Genomic DNA, 17,492 nt, shown 5'->3' on the forward strand with positions numbered 1-17,492 from the left:
TCTGTTTAAACTGTTTAGTCTTTTTTTGCTGATGAAAATCATAAGTCAAATTCAAATTTGAACCAGTTTAAACGGCTATTCCTGTCAGCACCTTTGTTTATGTTAACATTATAGGCATGAAATGATGAGGCTAACTAAAATAAAGGTAATAATATAATGCCTCAAGTGTAGAATGTTAACACAAGTCTCATTCAGAATATTAAGGCCAAATGAATTTGATGCACTCATATATTTACAGGGGATGTTTCTTAAACACACATAAACAGACACCCTTTGACTTTCTAGCTGTTCTTGTGTCTAGTTTTTTAAACATATTTATTAAGTTTCATTTTAGACACATGTCAAGAAGTACAGCTAATGAAAGGAAAAATCAATGGCCCAAATAACACTAAAACCAAACCACAAGCCACACAGCTGCATAACCCAGGTTATAGATAGTAGTTTCAAGAAACAGAGGTAGATATCAGAAGAGAAACCTCTAGTCAGCAAGATATATTGCATAACAGATCAATAAATCGCTGCTATTTCTAAATCAAAACCACTGCCCTCCTCTCCTGAGCTTAAGAACCTGGTTAGTTATACAAACTTGACACTAGATTTCTGTATATATATTGCCTATATTGTTTTTACTTTTCCTTCAGAAGACTACATGTAGGGCAAAACAGGAAGCATACAGGGTGAAAAGACTGTAGACTCACTCTTCTGATTCTTGACCTCCCTAAACTGATATGCAAGCCTATAACCGTTATTTCCCATTCCCACATTTGTGCTGTGTTAGCTTTTGGAATGGAAGAAGATGGAAGTTTCCCCTTTCCCAACCAGGCTATTTTAACTGACAGGAACATGCACAACAACAGTACCGTACATTAGGTAAAGGTAAAGGTAAAGGTACCCCTGCCCGAACGGGCCAGTCTTGACAGACTGTGGGGTTTGTGCGCCCATCTCACATCTATTGGCCGGGGGCCAGCGCTGTCCGGGGACACTTCCGGGTCACGTGGCCAGCGTGACATCGCTGCTCTGGCGAGCCAGAGCCGCACACGGAACGCCGTTTACCTTCCCGCTGGTAAGCGGTACCTATTTATCTACTTGCACCCGGAGGTGCTTTCGAACTGCTAGGTGGGCAGGCGCTGGGACCGAACAGCGGGAGCGCACCCCGCCGCGGGGATTCGAACCGCCGACCTTTCGATCGGCAAGCCCTAGGCGTTGAGGCTTTAGCCCACAGCGCCACCCGCGTCCCTGTACCGTACATTAGGGGTGCCCAAACTTTTTTTTCAAAGAGGGTCAGATTTGATGAAGTGAACATGCATGAGGTTGTTCAGCTTCTTTTAGGATTTTACCCCAATAAATAAATAAATAAAACCGGCCATGGGCCAGATTAGGCCCCCAAAACTGCCTGATTTACAGTGGTACCTCGGGTTCAGAACTTAATTCGTTCCGGAGGTCCGTTCTTAACCTGAAACTGTTCTTAACCTGAAGCACTACTTTATCTAATGGGGCCTCCCACTGCCGCTGCCCAATTTCTGTTCTCATCCTGAAGCAAAGTTCTTAACCCGAGGTACTATTTCTGGGTTAGCAGAGTCTGTAACCTGAAGTGTCTGTAACCTGAAGCATCTGCAACCCGAGGTACCACTGTATATGTAAGTGAACTGATGGTGATTCTTTTTCAAAAATTCAACTTTATCATGGGAAAAACCAAAACACTCAGTGTACAAAGTGAATTTTCCCCTTGAATCCATCCGCACAGTTATTTCATGTGACTAATAAGCGAAACAATGCTTGTATGGCGTGATCAGACTTTTTAACTGTTTGGCTTAAATGCAGTTGAAGTATCACGTTTAATGGTAAAATTTGGTTGCAAATTTTAAAATAATACAACTATTTTGCTGCATTGGTTTTGGTAGACTCTTTGTAATAAAAACAAAATTTTAAAAGTGTCTAACATTGTGTTGGGTGCAATGATATCTGTTATATTCTATATGCTGTTGGGTGGGCCCCATGATGGCTGGCGGGGGTGCTGCTGCCATGGTCGCTCTGTCACTCAGCTCCCAGCTGCTGCCCCTGGAATGGCTCCCAGATGCTGACACTGCCTCTGCGCTGCCATGGCCAAGGATGAGAGTGAGAGCCTGGAGTCTCCCAGCAAAGGGTTCAGATGGCTATGCAGTTGGCTTCTTGCTTGGTGTCCTATATCACTGGTATGCTGAGGAGCAAATACTGAAATGTATCACAAGTACATGCCGTAAACAATATGTCTTCCTATCCAATGAAAATAAAATATGGACACTAATGTTCTCTCACCGCCTCTTGCAGAAAACTCCACTTGTTCTTCTCTATGGGTTTGGAGGAGGTGTTGGACTTTGGGCACTGAACTCTTAAGATCATTGTGAAAACCGGACTGTGTATGCATTTGATCTCTTGGGATCTGGACGCAGTAGTAGGTCACACTTTGACACAGATGCAGAAGTAGCAGAAAATCAATTTGTAGAAGAATGGAGGGGGAAAATGGGATTGGACAGAATGATTTTACTTGGACACAACCTGAGTGGATTCCTGGCAGGTGCTTACTCACTGTAAAACATCTTATATCAGTGGAGCCACTGGGTTTCCCGGAGAGGCCCTCTGGTGCTGAGCATGAGAGGCACATTCCAATATGGATCAAAGCATTTGGAGCAGTTTTGACTCCATTTAATCCATTGTCTGGTCTCAGAATAGTAGGGCCCTTTGGACTGAGCCTTGTACAGTGCATTAGGCCTGACTTCAAGAGAAAGTACTCGTCCATGTTTGATGATGACATGGTCACTGAATATATCTACCACTGTAATGAGCAATAATCAAGTTTTGAAATGGCTTTCAAAAACATGCCAGTTATATATGGATGGGCAAAAAGACCAGTGCTTCAGCAGATTGCCCATGTGTACCAATGCATTCCTATCACTGTGATTTACGGAGCATGATCATACATAGATGACAATTCCGGGACCACCATCCAGCCTCTGTGACCAAATTCGTATGTGAAAACAATAGCTATCCTTGGTGCAGGTTAGTATGCTAATCAACCTTCAACCAGACTTCAACCAGAAAATAAGAGATCTGCAGTTCTGTGGACTGACACAAGTTCTGTTCTTTGGAAAAACCAGTCACATATGCAATTCAAAGCAATATTTTGCTGTATGTGATAAAAAAATAAGGGAAACAGAAGTTTAACAAGCAAACACAAATTTGTTTGCACCACTTATTTCAAAATGTTTGCACACTTTAAACCTTGCAATGTCTTTTTCTGGAATTTTTCAGGGATGGGGAGCGAAAACTTCGTACATTTTAGCTGGATGCTGTTCTTTATATATTTAGATAAGGTGTTTCTCTCTCTCTCTACTATATTAAACACAACATTTAAAACTGGATTTTAAAATTTTGCTTTGAAGAATGTAGAGCTTTTAAAATTGTGCTCTACATACACAGCAAGTTTCAACATTCTTAATAAAATACATTATACAGTATACTATATCTAGCTGTCTGTCTCTGTTAGTTGTTAAATATATTACATAGAATAGTCAAAGCAGCACCCTTTAGAGAACTACTTCTCCATTGTCATAAATATATGCAAATTATGCAGACCTGTTCTTCAGGCAGAATATAAAATTATTTTTTTATCAGACAACTAATTGTGTGGAATTTTGGGCTAAAGAGAGATACACAAAGGTTTTTCATGAATCTTTTTCAATTTGTCAAAAGTACCTCCAGTGGAGATAGTGAAAGTATGCGCCATTAAGTTTGTGTGGGTTGTATAAGGAAATGTTTGTTCTTATTCATCTATAGCAATTTTGATTAGGTTGATGGAATCATTAATATTTGGGGGAGTAATTCCTTTGTTGTCAGTTTCCGGAGAGAGTTGTGAGAAAAGAGATAAATAATGGCAGCTTGGTACATAAGGTTCCTAGTGACTTTCCATGGGAACAGCTTGCATTCATTGACTTTGATTATGGGTATCTTGTCTGGTGGCAGCATCATTAACCACTTGTCAGTTTCCACCATTGCAAATCCCATTAACTAAAGATACTGTCTCCTAGGCTTGAGTTGGGAGGGGGATGTGATGCTCTGGCAGCATGATACTCCTGCTAAAAACAGCACCTCCTTTCTTCCCTAGTATCATGTAATGGCCTTTATGGCGTGGCCATGTTTTCAGTCAACATTATGTAGTCTTTTGGTCACCACAGCTTGGAAATGAAAGATGTGTAATAATTAAGAGGTTGGAGGAGCATCTTGCCAACAAGCAAAAGCTAGGAAACATACATAAATTTCACAAACCTCTCTCATATCCTTTCTAGTTGTCTTTTTCTATAAACAAAAAGTTTATAGAAACTTTGCAACATTTATGTATGATGGGAAAAGAGAACTCTCTCTCCCCATAATACTAGAACTGAATTTCAGACAACGGATAGTATATGTGGTATCCAGCGAAGTAGTACCGTGAGTGCAAGGATTTCTGTTTGCACAGTGGAACTTCCTTCTCCTCTCCCCATGCACCTCACATCCTCCTCACATCTGCTCTGGGTGGTGGTGGGGGGACCCCATAGAGCAGATCTGGGGCATGGGTGCAATGAAGAGAGAGTGGGGAAGTTGTGTTGCACAGCTTGAAATCATTGTGTTTATGGAACTACTTTGTTGGATTCCAACCTATGTCTTCATAAAATGCATAATTCAATGAAATTTGCTACCAAAGTGAGCTTGCCAGAGTGCTTGCTGCTACCTCCTACGGCACCCAAATATCTCTCCCTGACTAGCCTGCTTTAAGTTCGTTCATTTGGACCACTATGAAATTCTAAATAAGACGCCTTATTAAACTTGGCTGCATCATCATTAAGACCAGTGTTGATGTATCCATAACCATTCATCATATTTTATTGTGGGAAATATTCATAACCTGTTCTAAGTATTTGCCATCAGTTCCAATTGTTATTCAGGTTTGCCAGTTCTCGTTCTGTGAAATATTGTGCACTAAATGTCACTCTATGCAAATATTCTATTGTTAGTCCTCTCAGACTCTCTCTAAATCCATTAATTATCTTTCAGCTCTCAGAAAATGGAGATTGTGAAAGGCATTACATTACCTGTTCCAGGATGATACAAAGCACTTGTGATAAATGAATAGACATTGTGTGGGATCTTAGAGGTGAGGGAGATATGTTCAATTTACCTTTCTCAAGAACACAGAACTGTTTTCCATTTGATAAACAGACTTTAAAAGTTTGTTGTCTAATGAGGGGAGAGCAAAAGCCAAAGCTGCCTTTTCTCAATTCATCATCTACTGCTTTAAATTAAAGTAATCAGTCTGTTTGAGTGCAAATTTTTGTGCTAACTAAATTCTGAAACATTTGCACAGTGATTTACTTCCTTGTGTGATTCACTGTAGCTCAAGGTACTTTTTGCCTTTTTACTGAATTTCTTCATGGGCACATGCCATAAGGGAGAAGTAATTTCTAATCTAATGGGTGGGATACCTCCTTCCCAAGAACTGCATTCCTGTGGGGAGCAGGGCTTTTTTCAGCCAGAACTCAGCTCCAGCACCTCTCAGGTGGGCACCATTGTTGTTCTAAGAGAACAAGGGAGAAGTTCATGATGAGTTCCAGCACCTCTTTTTCTAGAAAAATAGCACTGATGGGGGCAATAGGTTTTGGGGGCACATCAGTGTGCAACCCCCATGTGTCCTCACCCAGATAAGAACAGTCTCTAGTCTCATAGCTGTCCATGGAGCTGCAGGTTAATTCTGTGTCCAGGGCAGCTGTCTACCAGCTCCATCTGGTATTCAGGTTGAGACCCTACCTGCCCACATACTGTCTGGCCAGAGTGGTGCATGCTCTGGTTATCTCCTGCTTGGACTACTGCAATGTGCTCTACGTGGGGCTACCTTTGAAGGTGACCCAGAAACTACAACTAATCCAGAATGCAGCAACGAGACTGGTGACTGGGAGTGGTCTCCAAGACCATATAATACCGGTCCTGAAAGACCTACATTGTCTCCCAGGACGTTTCCGAGCACAATTCAAAGTGTTGGTTCTGACCTTTAAAGCCCAAAATGGCCTCGGCCCAGTATACCTGAAGGAGTGTCTCCTCCCACATCGTTCAGCCTGGACACTGAGGTCCAGCACCGAGGGCCTTCTGGCAGTTCCCACCTGAGAGAAGTGAGGTTACAGGCAACCAGGAAGAGGGCCTTCTCGGTAGCGGCGCCAGCCCTGTGGAACGCCCTCCTGTCAAGGAAATAAACTATCTGACTTTTAGAAGACATATGAAGGCAGCCCTGTTTAGGGAAATTTTGAATGTTTGATTCTTTTTTTTTCTATTTTGTTGGGAGCCGCCCAGAGTGGCTGGGGAAACCCAGCCAGATGGGCAGGGTATAAATAATAATAATAATAATAATAATAATAATAATAATAATAATAATATAATAATAATATAATAATATAATATAATAATAATAATAATAATAATAATAATAATAATAATAAGAAGAAGAAGAAGAAGAAGGATGGCTCTCGCCTTCAGCCCTTCCCTTCCTCTCCAGACTGCAGGTGCAGGTGGCCTGAACCTGATCAGGACCCTGGTGTGGGGGCAGAGAAGCTTTAATTCTTTGCCTTTGTCAGGTGAACCATTTTCTGCCCAGTGCTGCGCAAGTCCCATTGATCAGTTGATTGTTGGGACTCACAAAGTGCTGTGAAGGAGGCTATGGGGCTTTCAAACACTCTTTTGGCCCATCAACATCTTTACCTGCTTCATACCTGATGTCAGTTATAGGGCAGTTGGCTGTGGCTTGACCAAAATGACCTCACGGGCCAAATGGGGAGGTCTGATGGATCTAATTAGGCACATATGCTGCTGGTTCTAAACCTTGACCCACAAAATTTACATGCTTAAATGATAGAAATGAGATGTATTCCAAACATTGTCAATTTTAAGTTAAGTTATTAAGTATTTATAATATACATTAGCACTTGATTATGTCTGAGTGTCTAAGTGTTAGTGCTTATATAATTAACATTGGCTGGGTCTGTATCAGGCAGCGCTGAGGAGCTCGTACTAATGACTCACTGATTATGGGATGGTATTTATATTGAAATGTACTGTGTCAAGAATTCCTGGCCTTTAGAGAGGGGATGGTAAAATGTATGTACAACTTTGCCTCTAGTGCACTGGCATTTTATATTTGTTCATATGAATAGTTTAAATCGGGGTGGGGAAATGTTGATATACTCCAATTTCCATCTGTCCCAGCCAGCATAGGATGATGGGACTTGTAGTCCAATAACATCTGAAGGACACCAGCTGACCTACCCCTGGTTTAAGCCTTAGCTGTTCATTTAATATCTCATTTATTTCACTAGTACTACTCTGGAGTTTTCTCTCTTTCTCATAAAAATTTTTGGCACATGGGAAGAAAATATTGAAAAACAGGAAATTTGTTGTTTAGTTATAATTGGAATTCTAATTAGACAGTACAGAGTGGAATAAGGATTGGGGCGAGCAATGTAAAATTTTTATGCCCAAATCATGTGTTTTCCATATCATTTTCCTACTGGTATTAGTGGGATTTGCAGTGCACAATCCTAAACTAAGCATATTAATTCAAAAAGAAAATCATTCAGATTTCAATGGATTTTGTTCCGTATTAATTATGTATTTGATTGCTGCCTTAAACACAACTGTGCATTTGTCCTTTGGATTAAAATAGGGCTGGTAGATTTGTTTTTGTCTTTCTCTTTATACTGCCTTTTTTCCCTTCATCTAAAAAACCCCCACATTGCTCTCCTCACAATGTTAACTTTACTTTGAGGAAGCAGAAGGGACATAACTCTATTAGTTTACACAGTATTATTCCCTTTATGCCTCTGGACCATCTTAGATTGCGTTATAAGTGACATTGATTTATTGATTGTGGACTACATGTGCTGGGTTTTCCCTCCAGAATAACTGACCTATGTGCTCTATCCAGCCTAGCTCTCTAGGGACACTTGGCTTTCATTCATATTCTGCAAGGAAATACCATGGGTTGTTTCCGTCTCTTTCAAGTGAGAACATGTCGAACATTATCGCTTTATGATCCCATAAGTTCTTCCTCATTTTCAGATGTGCTTTCTTTCTAAAGCTTTCAAACATAGCACAAATAGAACAGACAGGACCCCCTGCCTGCCTTTAGGAGGTGATAACATTTTTTATAGCTATTGCACTAGGAAGCTATCAAATCTACACACTATTAAAAAAAATGTTTTGTCATTGAGAGCAAATAATGAGCTTGGGCTGGAAAGTTTGTTTTTTACTTTAATATAACATCTATGGATTTTCTTCTTGTCTAGTAGGGGTATTATCCTTTATCTTAGTTTTTCCACTGTGCTACAGAATTAGGTAGACAATTTAAGGTGTCTTCCCTGCCAACCTTTGTTTGGAAGCCACATCTTCCTCCCAGTTTTTTCAAGGAGTAATGGCATATGTAAAAATAATAATGAGTATAAAGTGTTCCGTTATCACTATTTTGGTAACGTTCTATTCTTCAAGCATTTATGCATTATGCATCTCTTGATAAGAGAAGGTTATCCATTTTGCATTAACATAAGCTGCCACAGAATTCAGATTTTTATCAGTAGCAAAATGTCAAATATTAAAATTTTACCAGAAATCAAGACTAGGTCAGTGCTTGTTACAGCTCATTGTGTTTTCTTTTAATCTAACACCCCCTGTTTTTTGCCTTGATAAACAAGAAAATGGATGTACCTTTCTTACAAGCTGACAGGTATGCTTGTTTATTTTTTAAACAAATGATTATTTCTTTGTAGCAAGACTCCAAAACGTGGACCTTGGCTTTCTTGAAGTTTCCATCTCCTTCTGTCTCAACAACCCCATTTGTTCCCCCCCCCCTTTGAAATATTCCAAATTTTATTTCTTGAAGTACACCACGCTTGCTGCTGCCACACTAATTATGCCATCTTCTGATTTATATAGAAGTAGGATCTACCTAGGGACGTGGGTGGTGCTGTGGTCTAAACCACTGAGCCTAGGGATTGCTGATCAGAAGGTCAGCGGTTTGAATCCCCGCGATGGGGTGAGCGCCCTTTGTTTGGTCCCAGCTCCTGCCCACCTAGCAGTTCGAAAGCACATCAAGTACAAGTAGATAAATATGTACTACTCTGGCAGGAAGGTAAACGGCATTTCCGTGCACTGCTCTGGCCACATGACCCAAAAGCTGTCGGTAGACAAACGCCAGCTCCCTTGGCCTATAGAGCAAGATGAGCACTGCAACCCCAGAGTCGTCTGCGACTGGACCTAACAGTCAGGGGTACCTTTACCTTTAGGCTCTACCTACACATGCTACCTCCCAAACTGCAGATGCATGAAACGTTCAATCCCCCCCCCCCACAAGGGTATCTCCACCTCACTGAACCCTTGCTCCACACTGGGGACAATTTTGAGGTCTATCCAACTTTTGGCATTATTGTTCTCCTTTCAGAGCATGGGTTGGATATGATGTACAGTGAGCCCGCCACTTATGCAGCAGTTCAGTTCTAGGGGCCCAAGCACAAGGGCAAACTTGCTTAAGGCCAGGAATTCTGAAACTGCCCCCATCCCATGACAATCCCTACCTGTCTGCAGCAGACTTTGGGATAGTCATGTGAGGGCCTTGGGGTACATCCTTTCCAAAGGCTGGCAAGCAAGGCGGATGGTTCAAAAAGCTATTTTTATGGCGGGCAACCTGGTGGGGAGCTAAAAAGGGTAAATAGGACCTTAGAAAAAAGCTTTATTCAAAAGTAAAGGCATTGCCTTCCTTACCAGCCTCTGGGAAGGAGGTGTGAAAACTTTGCGAGTTTCCCAGAGCTGGGTAAGTCAGGCAGAGGCCTTAAAAAGCTCTTTTTTGTGGCTTTCCATTGACCCACCAGGCCATATAGGGTGAATCTTAATTTGCAGCCACAGCTTAAAGTTTCAATCACCTGATGCCATATGACATCATTGTGATTGACAGGTAGACAACCCCACCAGCCTAACCAAGCGGCCTGCAGAGAGTTGGCCACTTCGGCTCTAGGTAGTTGTGAATTATGGGGTAGCGGCAGCTGCTGGCCATGTGAAAAGTATGTAATTGAGATTTTGGCACATGACTACTGTTGCCCAATAGCCGAGACAGGAACACAATCTGTGGTTCTGACCTAGGAAGTGATTACTGCTCCTCTGTAGAGGTTGCTAACATGTGTTCTGGCAAATCTAGATAGCGAAACTGCATATTGAACTGCAGCCAGGATGAAAGAGCAATTGCTATTGTGCCTAGGATACAGGTGTGGCATATTATATTCCTCTACAAAATGGGATCTATAATCTGCCTTAAGTAGCAGTGTAAAAGCAATACTCTAAGCAGTATAATAAGAATCTGCCTTGTACAGGATGTTCAAGTGTGTGTACTTCTTTTTGCTATTGTAAAAAAGCTCCCATTATATGCATGTCACATTTAAGGTTAGCACATTTATGTATCCATTTCAATCTTAGTACATGAAGTCAATACACTTGATTCAACTTCATTACGCTGCAGTTCATCTCTCTCTCTCTCCCTCCCCCCCATTTTGCAAACACCCTTACAGGATTGCATTCCATTAGTGCCTCAAGCTATTTTATTATAAGATTTGCCAATAAACAACCTATTTTTTAAATTGAATTTCCTTTCCAGGCATTGGATTTTGGTGTGAGAATTGTTCTAATGCTGCTTCTTTATCTAGTAAGAAAAAAAATACAGTTTGTGGAAGGACTGGTAAAGATTGTATTGGCAGTGCATGCCTGACTAATGAAAGATAATAAAATGCCACACCTCATGCCTGTATTCTTCTTAAAAAAATAAAATTAAAAAAATCAGATAAGTTTGTTTGTCTCAGGCCAAGCTTCCAGCATTTTTTTTTATACTGTTACCGTTGACAATCTTTATGGAATATTGTACCGCACCAGGGGTTTTATCATCCACAGCTCTGCAGCTCTAAGATTCCTTTGAAGGGCATGTGGGGGAGGATGAGAACATCTGTTCAGATAACTGGTATTAGACTTTTGTCCCTCTTTTACCCTTTTGATTCAATAGGGTCAAAAGGTCTTCCTCTGCCACAAGTTTGGCCCTGTCTGCAGACGCCAGAAGGAGATAGATGGCAAAGGGACTGCAGGAGACTTGGAGAACAGAAATTCATGCTAAATAATTCCCATTTTGCCATACTTGGGAAATGGGAAGTATTTTCTTGAGTGGTTCCTCCCATTGTTCCCAGAGTGGCTGGGGAAACCCAGCCAGATGTGTGGGGTATAAATAAAAAATAAAAATTCTTATTCTTATTCTTCAGGTGGCTGGCCCTTGTCTGGTGATGATATTCTTCTGTGCTGATGTGTTTATATTTCAGACACGGCCATGCACTGTGCCCATGATAAGGCGTGCCTGCTTGTAGAATAACCTGCATGTAGCAATTTCAAATAACTTAATGTAGCAATGAAATATCTAATAGTGAGCCACTTGCCTGAAGTTGCCTCTTTTTTTTTGCATTCATAAATAATCCTTCAAGGCTCACACTGTCAGAGGTTATGCAGCTGTCCAGAGTAAGGACTTTTTCTATATGGTAACAATTGCTCAGAGAGCCATCAAATAATACAGGGGGTGACCATTTTGTGCAGAGGTTCCATTCCTGGCCCCCCTCACACATCAGCAGAGCGCACATAAGCCCATCCCACCCTGCCCCTCATTCTGCCCCCTTCCGGGTCCAAAAGGACCCACACATTGGCGGTCACACATCAATTGGACATGCACAAAGGGGTCACCGCCTGTACTCTAGTCTAGCGTTTCAGACAGCAGGGTCAATATGGTTCAATTTTTAGCATGGGTTTTTAATAAGCAATAATTTGGATGGTTTTAACTGCTTTGAATGTTTTATTGTATTCATTCATTCATAATGATACAGATGTGTTTTAATGTTATTTTACCTGGCTCTTATTTATTCTTGGAAACAGTAATTTTGGATTCAAAAGTTGCATACAGATCTCAATAATAATTGAAGATCCATTGATAATGCTTTGTGATTTTCATCCCAGTTATTGAAATGCTACTTCTAGGTAGTGCTTTCCCCTCGCAGAGGGTACTTAAGGGTGCGCAGTTCCAGCACCTCTTTGGTTGTTAACAAGTGTGGGACTTACTTTAACAACTTCATGGTGAGTAACAGCACATCTTTTTTGTTGTAAGCATCACACTTTTTAACTGTAACAACTTCCTGGTGAGTACCGGCACCTATTTTTCTAGAGAAAAAAGCACTGCTTCTTAGAATAGTGGGAGTTATGAAATGCAGAAAATGATTATACTTATTGCTATACTTTGCCTCTTGTTGCTTAAAGTTTGCAAGTTTTCAGTCGCAAAGGACCATTCATATGAAGAGGATCAAAGGTCATTTAAATGAATTTCTGGTTTACATAAACTTATTTACAGCTTGGAGGGATGCGGGTGGCGCTGTGGTCTAAACCACTGAGCCTAGGGCTTGCCGATCGGAAGGTTGGCGGTTCTAATCCCCACAATGGAGTGAGCTCCCGTTGCTTGGTCCCAGCTCCTGCCAACCTAGCAGTTCGAAAGCACGTGAAAGTGCAAGTAGATAAATAGGTACTGCTCTGGCGGGAAGGCAAACGGTGTTTCTGTGAGCTGCTCTGGTATCTCCAGAAGTGGCTTAGTCATGCTGGCCACAACCCCAGAGTCGTTCGTGACTGTCAGGGGTCTGTTACCTTTTTTTATTTACAACTCAGTCTGATGTGCTGAGGTTTAGAGCTACGGTCTGCTGGTATATGTATTTTAGAATTTATACTTTGTGTGAGCTGGAGAGGTGTGCTGACAGCTAGAATGTTTTAACTTGAAACTGGGACAGGATGGCTTTGAGTACTGACCCTCAGTTCTCATATAAACAGAATCTAAGTGAAATAATGTGTTTGTCTTTGAATAAATGTTGGTGTTTGTACATTTATTAAGTTTAAAACTCTTCCTGTCATCTGGACACTGTCTTCTAGCAATTGGTTGTGAACAGATGATAAACTGATTTATTATGATTTATTATGAGGAGGAAGAAGTGAAAAAACAAAGCAGAAGATGGGATGATAAAGGAGACAGACCAAATATATATATATATATATGGTCATGATTTTTTTCTTGTAACTATTTCTCCTGTTTCAGGCTGAGGCTAATCCTGTTTATTTTGTTCAATATATGGTTTTTAAAATAAAACAAAGGGAGCAGTACATACCAGTATCATGTAAATTGTAACATAGCTAAATATAGGCATGGTACATAGGCATAATGAAGAATGGAATTAATGTATTGGCTAAGGCTTAACCGAACAAAATTGTGCTGTTAACGGCAAGGTGACATTTGTGAGGTGCTGTACATCAGGTTGATAGTTTTGTGGCCTGAAAGATCGTCAAGTTCTGCATTCTCCTCCAGCTTCCCCTGGGAAAGACTGTAGTTACGATAATTAAAATCTATACATTTAATGGCCTGTGCATTATGTGAAGCTGTGGGTGATTGGATCTAAAAATGTTTCACAGCCTTAGGAAAATCCAATATGCTATATAATCTTTAACTGACATTGATGTTGATTTTGTGATCCTGACGCAACTCAGTCATTACTAGCTTTTTAATACATAATGGTGCATCAGCCATTGTGAGAAGGGAAAGCAAAAGCAAAAATGATATGGCTCTAAAGAGTTGCCTGGGACAAATAGATGGAAGCTATTTAAAGTAAGTTAATGATGCAGCTTAGCATTTAGAAAGTTAGAGTGGGAGTGTGAATCATTGTCAGAAGAATTGCTAATCACTGTTATTTAAAGTAGTGGCGCACCTTCAGCTTCATTAAATATAAAGTGTTGGTAACGTTTGGAGCTATTATACCTGACAATCGTGGGTGGATGTCTTTTCTCTCTCCCCTGTCCCCAATCCTGCAGTCTTTTTTGTTGTAAGGCAGGAATACTGTCAGCATATGAGCATCCCTCAGTTTAGGAAACAAATTATTGTGCTTCCTAAGGCTACCAGCATGAGTTTGACCAAACTGCGGGAGGCAGTGGAAGACAGGAGTGCCTGGCGTGCTCTGGACCATGGGGTCATGAAGAGTCGGACACGACTAAACGACTAAACAACAAAAAAAGCATCCTGGCAGCAAATATTTATGTCCTTAGCAGAAAGGCATGGGGTTGGGGGGGGGGGAGAGTGTGAACAGGTAAAGAGAACAGAAAAATACCACATTGGATCCCAGCTTGCATTGGGCTCCATGGGAAAGCAAAGTGATGTAGAGAATAGAGAAGACTGTCCCTTTCCTGTTCAAACTAACTTGGAGTACCTAGGATCCAGTTTGTGTTGCTTAAGACAGGGTGAGAAGTAATTGTTTCTTGTCTGGTCAGCCTGCACAGCTGGGAAGACAGATGGTAAAATTGCCCTGCCTTCAGAATAGAGAATAAGGAGGCTCACATCACTCTTGGAGATGCGGGAAGAGAAAAAAAAAATAAGGATGAATAAACTTGTCCAGTAGCTACTGCATATGACTCATAATTAATCAAGCTCTCCTGTGTCCTTTATGGGTTTTCTTGCAGATCCCTGCAGATTTTTCATTGATTGGTTCTATAGCATAAAATATTGGATGCTGAGTGGTCTAAAGTTGCAGACTCAAGCCAAAGCCAACCCTTATGCCACCATGTGTTCCCCTTAAAATGCAAATGAGGTAGTGGGTTTTGCTCCCCCTGTCAGTCACTTAGAGTTCTGCTCCTCAGAGTAGAATAATAGTATTGTAGAATTGGAAAGGACCCAAAGGATCATTTAGTCCACCCCCAGCAATGCAGGAATCTCAGCTAAAGCATTTATGACAGATGGCCATCCAATCTCTGCTTAAAAACCTTCAAGGAAGTAGAGTCTACAACCTCCTAAGGAAGACCTTTCCACTGCCAAAGTTTCTCAGAAGAAGCTTTGCTGTTGCCAGTGATAAGCCCCACCCTGAGAAACTGTTGAAAATCTTTTCCTTTTCCTGGATAAATCAAGTGAAATAGCCTCCTAGTTTCTCCCTACAAACAGGGTGGAGAATTTAAAGAGGTCATATACTGTACAGTATGTCTAGCTCTAGAAAACACAGTCTTCTTAGCAGCTCACTAAAATACTCATTAGTTTAGATTAATTTTTAAATCACTGTAAACATGTCGGCTCTTGCGTGCTGTGGATTTTCCAGTAAAAAAATAGTTTTTGTTTTTCTAACCAGACCCTTCAACCTCTTCTGCAACATTAGATGTTTTCTAATGTCTCATACTACCAGTGTGCCAAGAGATAATGTGGAAAGATGGCTGAGAACCGCAGATTTCTTTTTCAAAAATATATATATATCCTCCACCTGTGCTAAGCTTTGCCCTATTTTTTCTTAAGTAGGTTTATTTCTGTTTATTTCCAAAGGCAGAATTGCTGAGGTGTGGAGCTTGTACCATTTTATTAATGTCCCCCCCCCTCTCTTGCTAGATTTTCAAAATGCTCTAGGACTACTTGATATGCATCCTGCCTCTATAATAAAGCCACATCACCTAGTTTATTTTAAAATCTACAAGAAAATCAGTTGACTCATTTCTCCCCTACTTGAATGTCATTCATTTTTTAATTTACATATGTGTTAAATTAAATTTTCTGTTGAGCTTGGCTGAGTGCTATGCTTAAAACAAAGTGTCTGGCATGTGTCACAAATTACTTTTATTATGCACATACACCTCTGTGTTAGAGGTTTAGTTTTCAGTATAAAAGTAGAAAGAATGCAATTCATTGATTGATTGCATTTCTAGCGCATTCATCTTGGTTCACACAATCCCAGAGTGAAGAACACTAAAGTCCATACATACATACATACATACATACATAATTTGTACGCTGCCTTTACACAGTTAAAATCATGCTGAAGGCAGCTTTCAACATGAAAAAAATACTTAATACATACCAAAAGTAGTTATAAACAATAAAAACATCAAAAAGTACATAATGACAGCTAATGGATTGAAGTTGAATCCTGACAAGACAGAAGTACTGTTTTTGGGGGACAGGGGGCAGGCTGGTGTGGAGGACTCCCTGGTCCTGAATAGGGTAACTGTGCCCCTGAAGGACCAAGTGCGCAGCCTGGGAGTCATTTTGGACTCACAGCTGTCCATGGAGGCGCAGGTCAATTCTGTATCCAGGGCAGCTGTCTACCAACTCCACCTGGTACGCAGGCTGAGACCCTATCTGCCCGCGGACTGTCTCGCCAGAGTGGTGCATGCTCTGGTTATCTCCCGCTTGGACTACTGCAATGCACTCTACGTGGGGCTACCTTTGAAGGTGACTCGGAAACTACAACTAATCCAGAATGCGGCAGCTAGACTGGTGACTGGGGGCGGCCGCCAAGACCACATAACACCGGTCTTGAAAGACCTACATTGGCTCCCAGTACGTTTCCGAGCACACACAATTCAAAGTGCTGGTGTTGACCTTCAAAGCCCTAAACGGCCTCGGCCCAGTATACCTGAAGGAGCGTCTCCACCCCCATCGTTCTGCCCGGACGCTGAGGTCCAGCGCCGAGGGCCTTCTGGCGGTTCCCTCATTGTGAGAAGCAAAGCTACAGGGAACCAGGCAGAGGGCCTTCTCGGTAGTGGCGCCCGCCCTGTGGAACGCCCTCCCATCAGATGTCAAAGCGATAAATAACTACCTGACATTTAGAAGACATCTTAAGGCAGCCCTGTTCAGGGAAGTTTTTAATCTGTGATATTTTACTGTATTTTGGTTTCTATGGAAGCCGCCCAGAGTGGCTGGGGAAACCCAGCCAGATGGGCGGGGTACAAATAATAAATTATTATTATTATTATTATAACCAAATGGAAACAATTTTCACATAAACCATAATATCTAAAAAAAAGCTACAAAATATTAATATCAATAACAGCAACAACTCCCATCAGAAAAACATTTCATTTAAATGCAACATATAAAAACAAATATACTAATAGCTGAACCAGTGCCAGATTCATGTATAAGCTAAACATGCTATGGCTTAGGGTCCCACTCTCTTGGAAGCCCCCCCCCAAAAAATAAATAAAGGGGGGGACCTGGATGTACATTTCCAAAATATAAGATAAAAAACAAATAAAATAAAACCTACATACAGCAACAGTGTTTTGTCTTGTGTAGGCTCCTATGATGTAAGTAATGGGCCCCACCTGCTATATAAAGGCCTGCCATTAGGGCCTCATCAAACCTAAATCCGGCCCTGAGCTGAAGCACACCAGCCACTTTAGTAAGATGCCACTTTAGTAAGATGCCACATTTTTAACTGGCATCGAAACTTCGTTAGAGTCACAGCTGAGAAAAGAGGGCATTCCAGAGTTGTGGGGCCACATACTGTATCTGAGAGACCTGTGGCATGAGAAGCACACCCCACTACGACCTCAAAATCCAGGCAGCTGTAAAAGGGAGCAGGTGA

The 17,492-nt window shown here is 41.3% G+C and overlaps 1 long non-coding RNA gene and 1 pseudogene across 2 annotated transcripts in view; one reads left to right on the plus strand and one right to left on the minus strand.

Moving 5' to 3' along the window:
* Positions 1-17,492, minus strand: part of LOC309540155 — a 52,204-nt gene that overhangs the window by 25,513 nt on the left and 9,199 nt on the right. The gene's annotated exons all lie outside the window — the stretch shown is intronic.
* LOC309541046 (1-acylglycerol-3-phosphate O-acyltransferase ABHD5 pseudogene) lies at positions 1,999-3,306 on the plus strand (annotated as a pseudogene). Its single transcript has one exon. The product of its transcript is annotated as a 1-acylglycerol-3-phosphate O-acyltransferase ABHD5 pseudogene (transcript).

This window comes from Podarcis vaucheri, assembly GCF_965113315.1.
Source record: "Podarcis vaucheri genome assembly, chromosome: 9".
NCBI lineage: Eukaryota > Metazoa > Chordata > Lepidosauria > Squamata > Lacertidae > Podarcis > Podarcis vaucheri.